The sequence below is a fragment of the Heptranchias perlo genome, unplaced genomic scaffold (assembly GCF_035084215.1).
Source record: "Heptranchias perlo isolate sHepPer1 unplaced genomic scaffold, sHepPer1.hap1 HAP1_SCAFFOLD_826, whole genome shotgun sequence".
NCBI lineage: Eukaryota > Metazoa > Chordata > Chondrichthyes > Hexanchiformes > Hexanchidae > Heptranchias > Heptranchias perlo.
In genome coordinates, this window is record NW_027139862.1 from 58956 (window position 1) to 77330 (window position 18375).

General features: G+C 44.8%; 1 non-coding gene and 1 pseudogene across 1 annotated transcript; one reads left to right on the forward strand and one right to left on the reverse strand.

Annotated features, from left to right (window-relative positions):
- Positions 1-4063: 4063 nt before the first annotated feature.
- Positions 4064-4157, reverse strand: trnay-gua (transfer RNA tyrosine (anticodon GUA)). Its single transcript has 2 exons — positions 4121-4157; positions 4064-4099 (listed from the first exon to the last, which is right to left on the reverse strand). It is a non-coding gene; the product is annotated as a tRNA-Tyr (tRNA).
- Positions 4158-14656: 10499 nt separating this feature from the next.
- On the forward strand, positions 14657-17534 carry LOC137319365 (zinc finger protein 436-like; annotated as a pseudogene).
- The last annotated feature ends 841 nt before the right edge of the window (positions 17535-18375 follow it).

An 18375-nucleotide genomic window follows, 5' to 3' on the forward strand; every position in this document is an offset into this window, starting at 1 on the left:
CCTTGTTGTAGATTTTGGTCTTTCCCACCTGAGTGTTTAGCATCACCTGACTGGAGCTCAGAAAGGACAATCTGGGGGGAGGATCGTCCGGTGGGAACAGAACTTCAGCCTGGACACAGTCCTTCAGGGCCACACTGAGAGGGGCAAACGGCACTTTGGTCTTTCTCGTCTCTCTTCACTGACAGCAAAGTCACCGTGCAGCGTCCAGTCTAAAAATGACCGTGGTAATTATTCTATGAAGATTTAACCTGTTTGTGTGACAGTCCTGAGTCTACCATTTAAGGCAGGCGTTAACTCATTTAAAATAAACCCATTTAAAATAAATGGGTTAAAGTCTGCATTAAAATAGCAGAGGGAGGAGTTCCCAGGAGCCTGTTAACTGCTGGTACAATTATACAACAGTCATTTGATCTCCAGATAAAGAAGGACCTGCAGTGTGTTTCCAGAATTCCCGGTTTTATTGATGTGTGCGTGTTAGACACCAGGATCACTAAAAATACACGATCCGGACCATCCACAGGGTGGGAGCGATCCCGACAGTTACTCTGGGATCACTCCCACTGCGGAACTCCACCTCTGACCCTGCTGAAGGTTGTAGGCTCAGGGAGTGGGGCCTCCAGGAGTGGACTGTAAGAAAGCTGACAAAGATATGCTGAGGTACCAGAGGAATCCTTACTAAGGAACCGTCTGGGGTTTTACCGCTCAGTGTGGGTCTAGCGGTGAATGATTCCTGACTCCCCGAACTGTCTTACATTTAACCCAGATCGGATCAGGATGAATTCAGTTTACAGGAGAATTGGGTCAAATATCACCCACAATCGAGGGAGACAAAAGCAGCCATTAGAGAAGCTCAGAGATCTTTGGAAAAGAAGATGGTGCCCAATTCTGAGAATAATAGCAAATGTCTTTCCAGCTACGTCAGGAGTCAGAAGACCATTAAAGATGCTTTCGGGCCACTGAAAGACAGTTCAGGACAGATTCCCGGGCTATGGCAGAGCTGTTGAATGACTATTTCTCATCAGTCTACACTCCTGTGGATGAGGCTCAGATTCCAGCTGTGGGATGTGCTGTCAACAATAACATCATAAATATTAAAATAGAATGGGATGTCACTTTGGATAAAATATGAACTCTCAAGATGCATTGTGCTCCAGGTCCAGATGATATCCACCCCCGGGTGTTTAAAGAGATGGGACGGGTGCTCTGTGAGCCCCTTGCCTGTATCTTCAACAGCTCAATAGAGTCAGGGATTGTCCCCTGAGATTGGAAGGGAGCTCATGTAGTTCCCATTTTCATTAAAGGGGACAAATCAGAGCCGGGGAATGACAGGCCCATCAGTGTAACCTCGATCAGAGGGAAATGCTTGAAGGGATCCTAAGAGATGCTGTTTATGATCACGGGGAAAGAGAAGGAGCCATTCGAGATACTCAACACGGCTTCTGGGAAAGAAAATGGTGTCTTACAAACTTGCTTGAGTTTTTTGAAGAAGTTGCTGGGTTAGTGGATGAGGGTAATCCGGTTCACATTGTCTATCTCAGGGATGTCAAACTCATTTCGGATGGTGAACCTGACCCGATATCCTGGCACTTGGCCTGGGCCACATTCAGCAAACGTTATTAAACTAGAAATAGATGAAGATGAACTGTATTGGTATTTACTTACATTTAGATTTTATTTACAGCTACTGCTGCTCCCGATACCTGGCACCTCTGAGCTTGAACTATTGCACCAACATTTAGAGTAAATGACTGGGCTGAGGCCTGTCTTGGATAAAAACATGAGGACCACTTGTCATTACAGAACTGTGTGCCCCAAACACTAACCGTGGAAGTGAATTCCACAGACTGCCTACTCCCTATGTAAAGAAGTTTCTCTTGACGACTGCTCTAAAACAGAGAGTGGGGTTAATTGTAGCGACTCACACTGTATAAGGTGGAAAGTGGGGCTCCACAAGGATTGGTTCTGGGACCACTGTTCACAATTCACATCAACGAATTGGACTCGGGAATCGGAAGTACAATTTCAAAATTTACAGATGACACCAGATTGGCGGGGTGGGGTGGAGTTTGGATAATATTGATGAAGATTGCGACCAAATACAAAATATATTAATAAACTTGCAAAATGGGTGTATAATTGGCCGATGAATTTTAATGCAGATGACAGTGAAGTGGAGCATTTTGGTAGCAAGAATTTGGAAATTGTGCCCTGTATCCCCAAGTCCAAGTCATTAATGTATATCAAGGAAAGCAGTGGTCCCAGCACCGACCCCTGGGGAACACCACTGTACACCTCCCTCCATTCCGAAAAACAACCGTTCACCACTACACTCTGTTTCCTGTTATTCAGCCAATTCTGTATCCATGCTGCTACTGCCCCTTTTATTCCATGGGCTTCAATCTTGATGACAAACCCATTATGCGGCACTTTATCTGACGCCTTTTCCAAGTCCATACACACCACATTAACTGCATTGCCCTCATCTACTCTCTGTTACCTCATCAAAAAACTGTATCAATTTAATTAAACACGATTTGCCTTTAACAAATCCGTGCTGGCTTTCCCTAATCCTTGTCCAATTGACTGCAAATTCTGTCCCGGATTATCGTTGCGAGAACTTTCTCCACTACCGAGGTTAAACTGACTGGTCAGTAGTTGCTGGATTTTTTCTTTCACCCTTTCTTGAACAGGGGTGTAACATTTGCAATTCTCCAGTCCTCTGGCATCACCCCCATATCTAAGGATGTTTGGAGGTTTTTTGCCAGTACCTCTGCAATTTCCACCGTTACTTCCCTCAGCAACCTCGGATGCATCCCATCCGGACCAGATGACGTATCTACTTTAAGTACAGCCAGCCTTTCCAGTACCTCCTCTTTATAAATTTTTAGCCAATCCAGTGTCTCTACAACATCTTCCTTTACTGACACTCTGGCAGCGTCTTCTTCCTTGGGAAAGACAGATGCAATGTATTTATTTAGTACCTCCGCCATGCCCACTGCCTCCCACTGCTACTAATTCGTTATAATCTGGGCCAGTGGTGCAATGGATAACGCATTAGGTTCGATTCCGACCTGGCTTGGATTTTTTAATGCAAAATTTTATGGCCTTCGATACCTTGCAAGCTGTCCTACTTGGTGGTGCTGCCTGGCTCCATACCTGGTAAGTGCCTTCTCAGTGCAGCAAGCAGTGCATCAGTGTCATAATCTGAAGGTCCTGAATTCAATCTTCAGAGAAGGTATCAAGGCTTACGAAGCTTTTTTTCCATCTCTCACCTCATCTTTCCTTCTTTGCTGCATAGCAAAATCAAGAACTTTTGCTAACTGCAGCACATCAAAAGATTTGCTGCCCCTTGATCTCTCTGTACTCAAACACACAGTGAAGTTTCGGAAGTCCATGGGCGATGGACTCACTGACAACACTCTTGTTTCTGTATAATTGCCCCAAGACAAACGGTGAGTGGAGAATATAATCAACGATCCCGCTACTTCTCACTGGCCAAGTGAGCGCTCCACCAGTTGAGCTAATTCCTCGTTTGCTGTTTGTAAATCGCCCCTCACACTTCCTGCCTCACACTCGCCTTCAAGCTGCTCCGAGACCAGCAGAGAAATCTTGCCTTGGGTTGCCGCTCCCTGAATATATTAAATACTTTGCTCCAATCGGCGGTATCGAGCATCAGCAAGTGAGGAACAGCAGAACGGGAAGCCACAGTAATCATGAAGTGATGCTGAGAAGAGCCCGAGCCTTCGGAAGGAAGACGAGGTCACCGGAAAGCAACAGCCGCCCGAGCTCGAGGAGCAGCGAGAGCCCTGACTGATCGAAGACCATTTTGCCTGAAATTGAGGGCGATTTGAAGTGTTGCTGCTCAAAGGCACTCCCTGCTGGTGAGCAGAGGGAAATGCTCGAGTGAAACAGCCGTGCTCGGGCAGACACAGAAAGCTTTTCGGTTTTGGAAAGGAAAAGAGGTGTCTTGTGCCTGAGTGACAACATGTTAATCTGTGAGCTGCCTGTGAAGTTCAGAGAGTGACCTTGAGGTAATTGCTGCTTATTCCAAAATCACACTCACTCCTTCGAGCCGGAATTGAACCAGCGACCTAAGGATGACTTTATTTTGTTTTATTCACTACAGTCCTCCGCTCTACCAGCTGAGCTATCGAAGGGAAGTGATAAACAGTGCTGTCTTTGGTGATTGTTCACCGTGCGCCTGTTGACACGTTCAGACTCGTGGAGTCCGGTGCTGATCGAAGACTTCTTTTGCCTGAAAGCGAGAGCTGAGTGTTTTGAAGTATTGCTGCTCAAAAGCGCTCCCTGCTGGTGAGCAGAGGCAGAGCAGCCTTGTTTGGGCAGACACAGAAAGTTTTCAGGTTTGAGAAAGGAAAAGAGACGTCCTGTGCCTTCATGGCAACATGTTAATCTGTGAGGTGCCTGTAAAGTTAAGAGAGCGACCTTGAACTAATTGCTGCTTATTGCAAAATCACGCGTTCTCCTTCGAGCAGGAATTGAACAAATGACGGAAGGATGACTTTGTCTTATTTTCCACGACAGTCTTGTCGCTCGACCAGCTGAGGTATGGAAGGGAAGCGGCAAAAATGTTTCACTTTGGTGATTGTTCACCGTGCACCTTTGACACACCCGGACTCATGGATTCCAGTGCTCATGACTGAGGCTGACTCGGTACCTGCTCATACCGCAGTGCTGTGGGAGTGGGAGCTGCTCCGTGTTCTCCACAGCCTGGGCCAGTGACACAATGAATAATGGGACTGATTATTGATCTGGAGATTGTGGGTTCAAGTTTACGGAGGGTGTAAAGTGGAAGGCCGGGCCTGGAGAGCATTGGAATAGTCGAGTCTGGAGGTAAACAAAGGCATGGATGAGGGTTTCAGCAGCAGAACTTCATTCTGGAAGTTGGGATTTGTTTCTGCTGATGTTAATAACCACTATAACTGGGCTGAAATTCAATATTCTGGATCGATGTCAAATAAATCAACTTTGTTTCAAACAGAATGGGTCAATTACTTGATGAATTCAAGATAAGAGACTAATTGATGTCCTCATTACCGATTATTTTGCCTTTTCTCCTTTCTCACTGCAGATTATTTCAGTTCTCATACCTTCAATTACTCTCATGGCCAAGTCCCAGCTCCCCGGTCCTTCCCGAGTGCCTCTCCCAGCCTTGGGATCCAGGGAAGGTATCAGTAATGTACCCGGGATCACTAAACACAAAACCCAGTCTGTGAATCACTTTCAGCTACTGGACTTATCGTGTGTCCCACAGCATCTCTCTCACCTTCGATGTGTGAATAGAGCATCAGGCCTGGGAATCTCGTCTTCAATTTAAATACACTCAGCAAATGTATTTAACAAAATACAAACAAGTAAACACATCACGGCCCAATAATCCAGCACTAAATTCAAAGGAGTAAGTCTGTTATCAAACTCCTTGAGTGGACAGAATAAAGAAAAATCCCAACTCTAAGATCCCCTCGAATCCTTTGCAAATTCCTCACAAATCTTGACAATAATCAACAAGTCTAATTGAATGTTGACCTTTATCTCGAGTGGGGTTGGAATACAGAAGTGATGCTTCAGTTGTAATGAACCTTGGTCAGACCCCACCTGGAGAACTGGGCACCGAACCGAGGGAGAGATAAATCGGCCTTAGAAAAGGTACAGTGCAGATTCACCAGAATGATGCCGGGGTTAAAAGGGTTAAATTATGAGGAGAGGTGGCATAAACCTGGTTTTTATTCCCATGAGTTTAGAACATTGAGATGTGACCTCATCGAGGTGTTTAAAATAATAAAATGATTCAATAAGGTAGATACAGAGAAATGATTTCTTCAGGAGGGGGAATCCAGAACAAGAGGGCACAAGAAATAGGAGCAGGAGTGGGCCATACGGCCCCTCGAGCCTGCTCTGCCATTCAGTCAGAATCTGGCTGATCTTCTACCTCAACTCCACTTTCCTGCCTGATTCCTTGATTCACTTGGTGTCCAAAAATCTCTCGATCTCATTCTTGAATATATTCAATGACTGAGCATCCACAGCCCTCTGGGGTAGAGAATTCCAAATATTCACAAACCTCTGAATGAATAATTTTTTCTTCATCTCAGTCCTGAATGGCTGATCCCTTATCCTGAGACTATGCCCCTTAGTTCTCGACTCTCCAGCAAGGAGAAACAGCCTCTCAGCATCTATCCTGTCAAGCTCTCCAAGAATTTTAGACGTTTCAATGAGATCACCTCTCATTCTTCTAAACTCCAGAGAATATAGGGCCATTCTGCTCAATCTCTCCTCATACAAGAACCCTCTCATCCCAGGAATCAATCCAGTGAACCTTCGTTGCACCCCCTCTAAGGCAAGTATATCCTTCCTCAGGTAAGGAGACCAAAACTGTACACAGTACTCCAGGTGTGGTCTCACCAAAGCCCTATATAATTGCACCAAGGCTCCCTTACTCTTATACTCCAACCCCCTTGCAATAAAGGACAACATACCATTTGCTTTCCTAATTGTTTGCTGCACCTGCATATTAACGTTCTGTGATCTGTGTACAAGGACACCCAAATCTCTCTGAACAACCAACATTTCTTCGTCTCTCACCTATTCAAAAAATATTCTGCTTTTCTATTCTTCCTACCAAAGTGAATAATTTCACATTTCCCCACATTATACTCCATCTGCAACCTTCTTGATAATCTTACAATTCGAGCTCGGTCATTTACGAGCAAAATAAGGTAGCAATTTTTCACACAAAGGGTGGTGGAAATCTCAAGATCAACTCCCCGAAAGGCTGTGGATGCTGGGGGTCATTAAAATTTTCAATATTGAGATTGATAGATTTGTGTTGTGTGAGGGTTTAAAGGGACATGGGGCAAAGAAGAGTAAATGGAGTTGTGGTACAGATTAGTCCTGATCCAATTGAACGGCGGAGTGGGCTTCAGGGGCGAAATCACTAATTCCAGTTCCTGAAACAAGTCACTGACACCAATCTCCTCCTGTCTGATATAAACCAATCCCACAGTCACTGACACCAATCTCCTCCTCTCTGATATAAACCAATCCCACAGTAACTGACACCAATCTCCTCCTCTCTGATATAAACCAACCCCATTCTCACTGACACCAATCTCACTGAATGGTGGAACAGGATCGAGGGGCTGAATGGCCGACTCCTGTTCCTAATGTTCCGATGTCACACTGAAGTTTCTAACATTCCTCTTCACAGTTCTTAATGCTCCCGATCTTGGTGTTGTCAGGAAATGTTGATCTTATGCCCTTGTACCCAAGCCCAGGTCATTGCTCTGTATTGAGAAGAGCAATGGTCCCAACACTGCCCCTGGGGGACACCACTGTTTACATCCCCACAGTCTGAAAAACATCCATTAACCAATACTCTGCCCTTTATCAAACTTCCCATCCACACTGACCCACTCCCTGTAATACCGTGAGCTTTAATCTGATCAACAAGCCTCCTGTCCGGCATCTTATCAAACACTTTTTAACAATCCATCTTCACAACATCCATTGCATTTTATCCCGACACTGTGTTATTTCCTCCAATATTCCCTGCTGTCTGTCCTGAATTAATCCATTTTATCCTACACTGTGTTATTTCCTCCAATATTCCCTGCTGTCTGTCCTGAATTCATCCATTTTATCCCTACACTGTGTTATTTCCTCCAATATTCCCTGCTGTCTGTCCTGAATTAATCCATTTTATCCCTACACTGTGTTATTTCCTCCAATAATCCCTGCTGTCTGTCCTGAATTAATCCATTTTATCCCTACACTGTGTTATTTCCTCCAATATTCCCTGCTGTCTGTCCTGAATTAATCCATTTTATCCCGACACTGTGTTATTTCCTCCAATAATCCCTGCTGTCTGTCCTGAATTAATCCATTTTATCCCTACACTGTGTTATTTCCTCCAATAATCCCTGCTGTCTGTCCTGAATTAATCCATTTTATCCCTACACTGTGTTATTTCCTCCAATAATCCCTGCTGTCTGTCCTGAATTAATCCATTTTATCCCTACACTGTGTTATTCCCTCCAATATTCCCTGCTGTCTGTCCTGAATTAATCCATTTTATCCCTACACTGTGTTATTCCCTCCAATATTCCCTGCTATCTGTCCTGAATTAATCCATTTTATCCCTACACTGTGTTATTCCCTCCAATATTCCCTGCTGTCTGTCCTGAATTAATCCATTTTATCCCTACACTGTGTTATTCCCTCCAATATTCCCTGCTATCTGTCCTGAATTAATCCATTTTATCCCTACACTGTGTTATTCCCTCCAATATTCCCTGCTGTCTGTCCTGAATTAATCCATTTTATCCCTACACTGTGTTATTCCCTCCAATAATCCCTGCTGTCTGTCCCGAATTAATCCATTTTATCCCTACACTGTGTTATTCCCTCCAATATTCCCTGCTGTCTGTCCTGAATTAATCCATTTTATCCCTACACTGTGTTATTCCCTCCAATATTCCCTGCTGTCTGTCCTGAATTAATCCATTTTATCCCTACACTGTGTTATTTCCTCCAATATTCCCTGCTGTCTGTCCTGAATTAATCCATTTTATCCCTACACTGTGTTATTCCCTCCAATAATCCCTGCTGTCTGTCCTGAATTAATCCATTTTATCCCTACACTGTGTTATTTCCTCCAATATTCCCTGCTGTCTGTCCTGAATTAATCCATTTTATCCCTACACTGTGTTATTCCCTCCAATAATCCCTGCTGTCTGTCCTGAATTAATCCATTTTATCCCTACACTGTGTTATTCCCTCCAATAATCCCTGCTGTCTGTCCTGAATTAATCCATTTTATCCCTACACTGTGTTATTCCCTCCAATAATCCCTGCTGTCTGTCCTGAATTAATCCATTTTATCCCTACACTGTGTTATTCCCTCCAATATTCCCTCCTCTTTGTCCTTTATTAAAGTCCAGTTTTTTCCCTCGAGTTTGACATCAATCAGGTTTAAAATTGATGCAGAGTTTCAGCCAATGAGGGAGATCCGGGCTCAGCCCCGCCCACTCGGTGCCACAAGTCCCGCCCCTCACCCACTCCCATTGGTTGGAGGACCAACCGCCCGCTCGGTCCTCCAGTCCCTCTCCGCTCTTCCTATTGGTCCGGAGCTCCCGTCAATCACCCGGGCAGTGTGAGCTGAGCATGCGCGGCGGGCGGGGAGTGAGGCCGAGATCGTGTCGGCAACAGGTGAGAGATGGGCGGGGGGAGCGGGTTAATAAACCCCGGGGGAGGGGGCGGGGGCGGGGGCTTCACAAACCCCGAGTGCGGCCCCGGGCCCGAATATCAAACAGTGAACATTCTCCTCTCTCTCTCTACACTCCGGGGGCTCCGGTTTAGATCAGACCCGAAACTCAACACACGGCCCGCGGACTCCGAGCATGCGCAGTGTCAGCGTCAAACCTCGTGACTCATCGAATCAGGGAGCGTCTGTAAATGAAGGAGAAATGGTGATCGGTCAGGGAGCGTCTGTAAATGAAGGAGAAATGGTGATCGGTCAGGGAGCGTCTGTAAATGAAGGAGAAATGGTGATCGGTCAGGGAGCGTCTGTAAATGGGAGAGTCTGTGAATGAAGGAGAAATGAGGATTGATCAGGGAGCGTCTCTAAATGAAGGAGAAATTGTGATCGGTCAGGGAGCGTCTCTAAATGAAGGAGAAATGTTGATCGGTCAGGGAGCGTCTCTAAATGAAGGAGAAATGGTGATCGGTCAGGGAGCGTCTGTAAATTAAGGAGAAATTGTGATCGGTCAGGGAGCGTCTCTAAATGAAGGAGAAATGGTGATCGGTCAGGGAGCGTTTGTGAATGAAGGAGAAATGCTGATCGGTCAGGGAGCGTCTGTAAATGAAGGAGAAATGGTGATCGGTCAGGGAGCGTCTGTAAATGAATGAGAAATGGTGATCAGTCAGGGAGCGTCTGTAAATGAAGGAGAAATGGTGATCGGTCAGGGAATGTCTGTAAATGATGGAGAAATTGTGACTAGTCAGGGAGCGTCTGTAAATGAAGGAGAAATCTAAACTGGTCATGGAGCGTCTGTCAATGAAAGAAAAATGGTGAACTTTTAGGATGGTGAACTATAAGGGAGCGTGTGTAAATAATGGAGAAACGGTGATGGGTCAGGGAGCATCTGTAAAGGAAGGAGAAATAATTACCAGTGAGGGAGTGTGTGTAAATGAAGGGGAAATGCTGACAGGTCAGGGATGACTGTAAATGATGGAGGAATAAATCCCGATCAGGGAGTGTCGGTAAATCAAGGAAAGATGTTGGGTCAGGGAGCGTCTGTAAATGAAGGAAAAATATTGCATCAGGAAGCATCTGTAAATTAAGGCAAAATGGTGATGGCTCAGGGAGGGTCTGTAAATGAAGGTGAGATGGTGTTGGCTCAGGAAACATCTGTTGGTGAAGGTAAAATAGTGACCAGTCAGGGAGCATCTGTAAAGGAAGGAGAAATGATGCTTGGTCAGGGAGCGTCTGTAAATGAAGGAGAAATGGTGATGGGTCAGGGAGTGTCTGTAAATGAAGGACAAATGGTGACGGGTCAGGGACAGCTCTTCAGCAGAGCTGGGAGATATTGCAGATGGATAGCTGGATAGCTTAGAAGGCGGGACAGAATGATTGGACATGGAGAGAGAGAGAGAGAGAGAGAGAGAACATACAGAAGGAAAGTAAACGACTGAGCTGTAAAGTTGGGTGGAGAACAGGAGGTGGGGAATTGACAGAATTGATAATAACAAAAGAGTAAAGGTGGCGAGAAAGTAGAGAAATAAAAGACATATACGAGACCCAGAGGATGTGAGAATAGTTAAAGCAGGTTCGCTAAGTTGGAGATGTTGGAGGATGCATTTATTTATAATTAGAAGTTTAATTTATTCCTGAAAATCAGTAAGGTTTTGGAACGTTAAAGTCAAGTTTCACAGATATATTAAGTGTTTTTAATATTTAAAACCACACATTGGTTGATGGTGACTGCGGACTTTAATATGATACTGTTCTCAGCTCAGGATTCAGGTCGATCAAAGCACTTGAGACACTGCGGCTGAGAGCCTTTGAGCTTGAATATGAGTTAGAGACACTCCGACACATAAGTGAACAGGGTAAGGGTAACCAAGGAGAGGTAGAGAAGGAGGTCCTGCAGACCCTGGTCCTGTCCAACAGGTACAATGTACTTGCTACCTGTGAGGATAAGGATGCAGGCTGTGAGGTGGACAGTCAGAATGCTAACCATGGCATGGTGGAGCAGGAGGTAGTCCAAGTGGGGGTGCGAGTGAGGAGCAGAATATAAAGGTTGTAATCATAGAGGATTCAATAATTAGGGAAACAGACAGCGTCCTCTGCAGTTGTGACCGAGAGTCCAGGAGGGTGTGTTGACCACCTGGTGCAAGGGTAAAGGATATCTCGGAGCAACTGGAGAGGAACATGGAAAGCGATTGGGAAGATCCAGTTGTCGTGGTCCATGATAGGACCAATGACACAGGGAAGAAAAGGGACTTTCGGAAGTTCGGAACTGAATTAAAAACAGGACAACATGAGTGGTCAGGGAACAAATACAGTTATAGAACATCAGTACAAAATGACTGTTAAAAGTAAAGTGAGGGGAACAATGACTAAAAGCAAATTAAAATACCTGTACAGCAATGTGCACAGCATCTGAAACAAAATGGGGGAACTGGAGGTAATAATTCAAAGGGAGGAGCCAGATGTGGTGGGGATAACTGAAAGATGGCAACATGAGGAACAGGTCAGGCAGTTAAATATTGCAGGATATAAAGTATTGAGAAAGAATCATGAAGGAAGAAGTGGGGGTGAGGGAGTGGGGTAGCTGTACTAATTAGAGACAACATAATGGCAACAGAAAAAAGGGATATAGGTAACATTAAAAAAGAAACAGAATCCACATGGATTGAGACAAAGGATAAGAAGGGATCGATCCCGTTAATAGATATAATCTACAGGGCACGTAATAGTGGAAGGGAAGTGGAGGATGAAATATGAAGAGAAATCTATAAAATGATTAAAAAACATCGAATAATAATCATGGCAGATTTCAACTCCCCCCAAATAAACTGTCAAGAAAAGGTGGGGAAAGGTGAAAGGGGAATGGAGTTTTTCCAGTGTGGACAGGACTCCTTTCTTACCCAGTATGTGAGAAGCCCAACAAGAGAGGAATCATTGCTGGATCCAGTAATGGGAAATGAACCAGAGCAGATAAGAGAAGTAAGTGTAGGAGAACATCTAGGCAATAGCGATCATAACATAATTACGTTTAACATAATGATTGAGAAAGAAATAAGTAAGACAAAGACCAAAGTAATTGGTTGGAAAAAAAGGATAATGTTGAGTGGATGCGGATAGAACTCGGGAAGGTGAACTGGGAAAATTGACAGAGATAAAACAGCAGTGGGAAATATTTAAAATGGTGATCATTAGTGTTCAGGAGAAATATATTCCTCTAAAGAGCAGAAACAAACTAGCCAATAATGAAACACCATGGATGAACAAAGAGATCCGGTAAAATTGATACTAAAGGAAAAGGCACAGTCTAAGTAAACACAGTATAGGAGAGGACGACAAAAGGGAATACAAAGCGGTTAGGAAAGAAGTTAAAAACAATTAGGAAAACAAATAGGAACTACAAAATTAAATCATCAACTAATATAAAATAAATTGTAAAGTATTCTACAGACTTATAAATAACAAAAGAAAAATGAGCATAGGGATCGGGCCACTAAGTGATACACACAATAAGCTCACAGGGAATGACAGCAAAATCACTGAATTATTAATCAAAATTTTTCTTTGCCTCAATATTTAACAGGGAGACTAACGTGGTGCCCATGACATTAGAAGAAGAGATCCAACAAGATACAAAGACATTTAAGATAGAGAGGGGGGAGATAATTGATAAACTAATCAAACTTGGAGAGGATAGGACCCCTGGTCCGGATGGACTGCATCTGGGAATATTAGAAGAAGTTCGGGAGGAGATAGCGGAGGCACTATATCATTATATATATATATATATATATATATACAGTTTCATTCGAAAAGTGAATATTGCCAGAAGACTGGCAGACAACTAATGTAAACCTATATTTAAAAGGGAGATAGAACAAGTCCAGCGAACTATAGACCAGTTCGCTTAACCTCGGTGGTAGTAAAGAGAATGGAAACTTTGCTCAAAAATGTAACAGAAACATCGAGAGAAGGAAAATATAATAAAGAATAGTCAGCATGGATTTCAGAAATGAAAGTCATGCTTGACCAAACTTACTGAATTGGTGAAGAAGGAACAGAAAGAATAGACAAGGTTCATGCAGTAGATGTAATATGTTTGAATTTTCAAAGGCCTTCGATAAGGTGCAACATTGTGGGCTCGTGATTAAGGTCAGAGTGTGTGGAGTCAGGGGACAGCAGCAGAATGGATAGCAAGCTGGCTACAAAACAAAACAGAGCGTAGGGGTTAAGGGTAGTTACTCAGACTGGCAAGAGGTGGGAAGTGGTGTTCCATAGGGATCAGTGCTGGGAACATTGTTGTTCACAATTTATATCAACGATCTGGGAATCGGAAGTAAAATTTCAAAATTTGTGAATGTCAGCAAATTGGGGGGTGTATTTAATACAAAGGAAGAATGCATCAAAATGCAAAAGAACATTAATAAATTTGCAGAATGGGCGTGTAATGGGAAAGACATTTAAAAACAGATAAATGTGAGGTGGTGCATTTTGTGGGAAGAATAAGGAGGCCACACATTGCTTAGATAATAAGAGTCTAGATGGGATAGAAGAGCAAAGAGATCTCAGGGTCCAGATACACAAATCACCAAATGGAGCGATTCAGGTTAATCGGGCAGTAAAAATGGCAATTTAAGCACTGGGATTTATTCCTAGAGGAATAGAATTGAAAAGCAGAGACGTTATGTTAAATTTGCATCGAACCTTAGTTAGACAAGGCTTCGAGTACGGTGCACAGTTCTGATCTCCATATTATAAAAAGGATATAGAGGCATTGGAGAAATTGCTAAAAATATTCACAAGGATTGTAACAGAACTGAGAGGATACACTTATCAGGAAAGGCTGAACAGGCTGGGGTTCATTTCTCCAGAAAAGAGAAGGCTGAGGGGTGACCTGATAGAGGTCTTTAAGATGATGAGAGGTTTTGATAGGGTCGATGTGGAGAAAACGTTTCCACTTGTGGGGGAGTCCAAAACGAGGTCGTAAATATAAAATAGTGGCTAATGAATCCAGAGTCAGCATCTTCAGAGGAGGAGGGAGAGGGAGGGGGACCAGTGAGTGTCGAACTGAACTCAGCACCTTCAGAGAATGGAGAACACTCAGAGCACATTGGAAATGTTGTGCTCGGTTTGGATTTCAGCACAGGAAGGAGGGAGAGTGTGTGGGACGGGGATTTGCAGCTTTGGGGAAAAAAACGGAGGAAAGAATGTTCCATAGAAATTCGAATTGTTTGTTCTGAATTTCTATCCTGTACTTACAGTGCTGACTTTTGTAAACTCCTTTTACAGGGTATTAGAAGGGGAGGATTTGCTGACGGCAAACTCAAACCAAACAGCACGTCAAGATCTGACAGTCACTCGATACATCAGGACCTGAATATCATCGGTCTTTGAATGTAGAAGGAGAAATGCTTGTCTGTTCAGTGTGACCGGCAAAGCACCAAGACACACACACACCCGAGTGAGAGTGTTCCAGTGCACTGACTGTGGAAAGAGCTTTAACCAGTTACATAACCTGAAAAAACATCACACCATTCACAGCGGGGAGAAACCGTACACGTGTTCTGTGTGTGGACGAGGCTTCAACTGATCGTCCAACCTGGAGAGACACAAGGACACCCAGACCATGGAGAAACCGTGGAAATGTGGGGACTGTGGGAAGGGATTCAATTACCCATCCAGGCTGGAAACTCATCGACGCAGTCACACCGGGGAGAGGCCGTTCACCTGCTCCGTGTGTGGGAAGGGATTCACCACGTCATCCGGCCTCCTGAAACACCAGCGCACTCACACCGGGGAGAGGCCATTCACCTGCTCCGTGTGTGGGAAGAGTTTCACTTGTTCATCCGGCCTCCTGACACACCAGCGCACTCACACCGGAGAGAGGCCGTTCACCTGCTCCGTGTGTGGGAAGAGTTTCACTTGTTCATCCGGCCTCACTGAACACCAGCGCACTCACACCGGGGAGAGGCCGTTCAGTTGCTCTCAGTGCGGGAAGAAGTTCAGGTATTCATCCAACCTCACTGAACACCAACGTGTTCACACTGGGGAGAGACCGTTCACCTGCACCGTGTGTGGGAAGGGATTCACTTGTTCTTCCCACCTCACTGAACACCAGCGTGTTCACACTGGAGAGAGGCCATTCGTCTGCTCCTTGTGTGGGAAGGGGTTCATTAAATTATCCCACCATCTGAGACACCAGCGTGTTCACACCGGAGAGAGGCTGTTCACCTGCTCCGTGTGTGGGAAGAGATTCACTTGTTCATCCAACCTCACTGCCCACCAACTTGTTCACACCGATAAAAGACCTTTTAAATGTTCTGAGTGTGAGAAGAGCTTTAAGAGCAGAAATGATCTGCTGAAACACCAACGCACTCACACTGGAGAGAGGCCGTTCACCTGCTCCGTGTGTGGGAAGAGATTCACAAATTCACCCCACCTTCTGGCTCATCACCGTATTCACACTGGGTAGAGGCCGTTCACCTGCTCCGTGTGTGGGAAGAGATTCACTCGGTCATGCAACCTGCTGACACACCAGCGAGCTCACAACTGACTGCAGGGGTTGGATTCTGCTGTTATTGCTGCTGTTAATCACAGCCAGGACTGAGCCATGTTCATTGTGGCAGTTAGATTCTGCTGATGTTAATGACCCCTATAACTGGGCTGAAGTTTGATATTCTGGATATATGTCAAATAAATCAGCTTTGATTCAAACACACAGTGTGTCGAGTCCTTAACGTCTCCAAGATAAGAGGAGACTAATTGATGTCCTGTTACCAACTAACCTTTTTTGAGCCTTTTCTCTTTTGTTAAAGAAAGACTTGCATTTCTACAGCACCTTTCAGGATGTCCAAAACCACTCTACAACCAATGAAGTACTTTTGAAGTGCAGTGACTGTTGTAATGTAGGAAATGCAGCAATTGATTTGCGCACAGCAAGGTGCCACAAACAGCAATGTGATCATGTCCAGATAACCTGTTTCAGTGATAATGGTAGAGGGATAAATACTGGCCAGGACGCAGGGGAGAACTCACCTGCTCTTCTTCAAATAATATCATGGGAAGTTTTACGTTCAGCTGAGAGGGCAAACGGGGACTCGGTTTAACGTCTCATCCGAAAAACGGCATCTCTGAAAGTGCAGCACTCCCTCAGTACTGACGAGAGTGTCAGCTTAGATTATGTGCTCAGGTCTCTGGAGTAGGATTTGAACTCTCGCCTTACTGACACAGAGACGAGAGTGCTACCACTGAACCACGGATGACACCTGATTATTACGACATATTATCTCGGTTCTCATACCTTCGGTTAGTCTCATGGATAAGTCCCAGCTCCCCATACCTTCCACACTGCCTCTCCTGGCCTTGGTATCCTGGGAAGGTATCGGTAACACGCCCGGGATCATTAACACAAAACCCAGTCTGTGAATCACTTTCAGCGACTGGACTTGGCGTGTGCCCCACAGCATCTCTCTCACCTTCGATGTGTGGATAGAGCATCAGGCCTGCAAACCTCGTCTGAAATTTAAATCCACTCAGCAAACATAGTGAACAAAAGAGGAAGAAGTAAACACAGGATGGCCCAATAATCCAGTTCTATGTTCAAAGGAGGAAGTCTGTTATCCAACTTCTCGAATGGACAAACCAAAGAAAGATCCCAAAAATAAAAAAAACCTTGAATTCTTTGCCAATACCATTCAAATCCTGAGAGATTCCTTCCTTTTCTGGAATTCCCCATCCCTGTGCGGTATTGATCAAAACTGCTTCATGGACATTTCTGACAGTCAATATTAGTTGAGATTGAACCAATCACACAGCTCTGTGTCAGTTTGAATTATTCCTCTCTCTAGCCTGTAACCAATGAAACTTTTTTCCCTTTGGTTTGGTTTCAGTTTCACTGCTGGACCCACCACTCAAAGCACTTTATCTGATCTGGCCCTGGGAATTAGCAGACTCCTCCCTCATCTCCCACAGTGCCCCATCTCTCCTCCTCTTTTCACCCTTGCTTGTGTTCCACACTCTGGGCCTTGGCCCTTCCTCTGGGATTCTCACTATCAACAGGTGGGATTTGTTTGGAGACAGGATGTCCCAGATCTCCACCTTGAAAGGGACAAGGAGAGGACCCGATGGGCCGAATGGCACCGCCTGATTGCATCACAGCAGTGCCTAACAACCAACCTCCCTGAGCCCTGCTCATTATGGGATGTTGAGCTCTGTCTGTTATCGGATAGGAAACAGGAGCAGAATTCGATCCAAGTCGAGCCCAGGATTAATGGGAAGAGGTACAGAATTAACTTATAGCTTATTGAGTAAGAAATGTCATTGTCCCGGACACTCTCTGTCCCTCAGTATCTGTGTCCGGGGGAGAAGCTGATGGGCTTGTGTTACCTTTGTTGGTGAATCTTTGTCGTCATCATGGTGATGGGTGTCTGTACTGGGAAATGGGATATTTGATCAATCAGAGCAGCTCTTGTCAGCATCTGGTACCTCAGGTCAGGGACAGCATGGGTTATATACGGAGCAAAGCTCCTTCTACATTCTCCCATCAAACACTCCCAGATCAATGACAGCACAGCTATGCTCCGTATCTAACCCGTGCTGAACCTGCCTTGGGAATGTTTGAGGAGAGAGTGTAGAGGGAGCTTTTCCATATATATAACCCGTACTGTTCGTGCCCCTGGAGTGTTTGTTGGGACAGTGTAGATGGGGTTTTACTCGGTATCTAACCGGTGCTCTACCTGCCCTGGGAGTGTTTGCTGGGGCAGAGTACAGGGAGCTTTACTCCGTATCTAACCCTTGCTGTACCAGCCCCTGGAGTGTTTGATGGAACAGTGTCGAGGGAGTTTAGTCCGTATCTAACCCGTGCTGTATCTGCACTTCGGAGTGTTCAATGGAGCAATGTAGAGGGAGCTCTACTCTTTATCTAATCCGTGCTGTATCTGTCCTGCATGTGTTAGATGGGACAGTGTAGAGTGAGCGTTAATCTATATCTAACGAGTGCTGTAGCTGCCCTGGGAGTATTTGATGGGACAGTGTTGAGGGATCTTTACTCTGTATCTAACCCGTGCTGCCTGCCCTTGGAGTTTTTGATAGGATAGTGTGGAGGGAGCTTT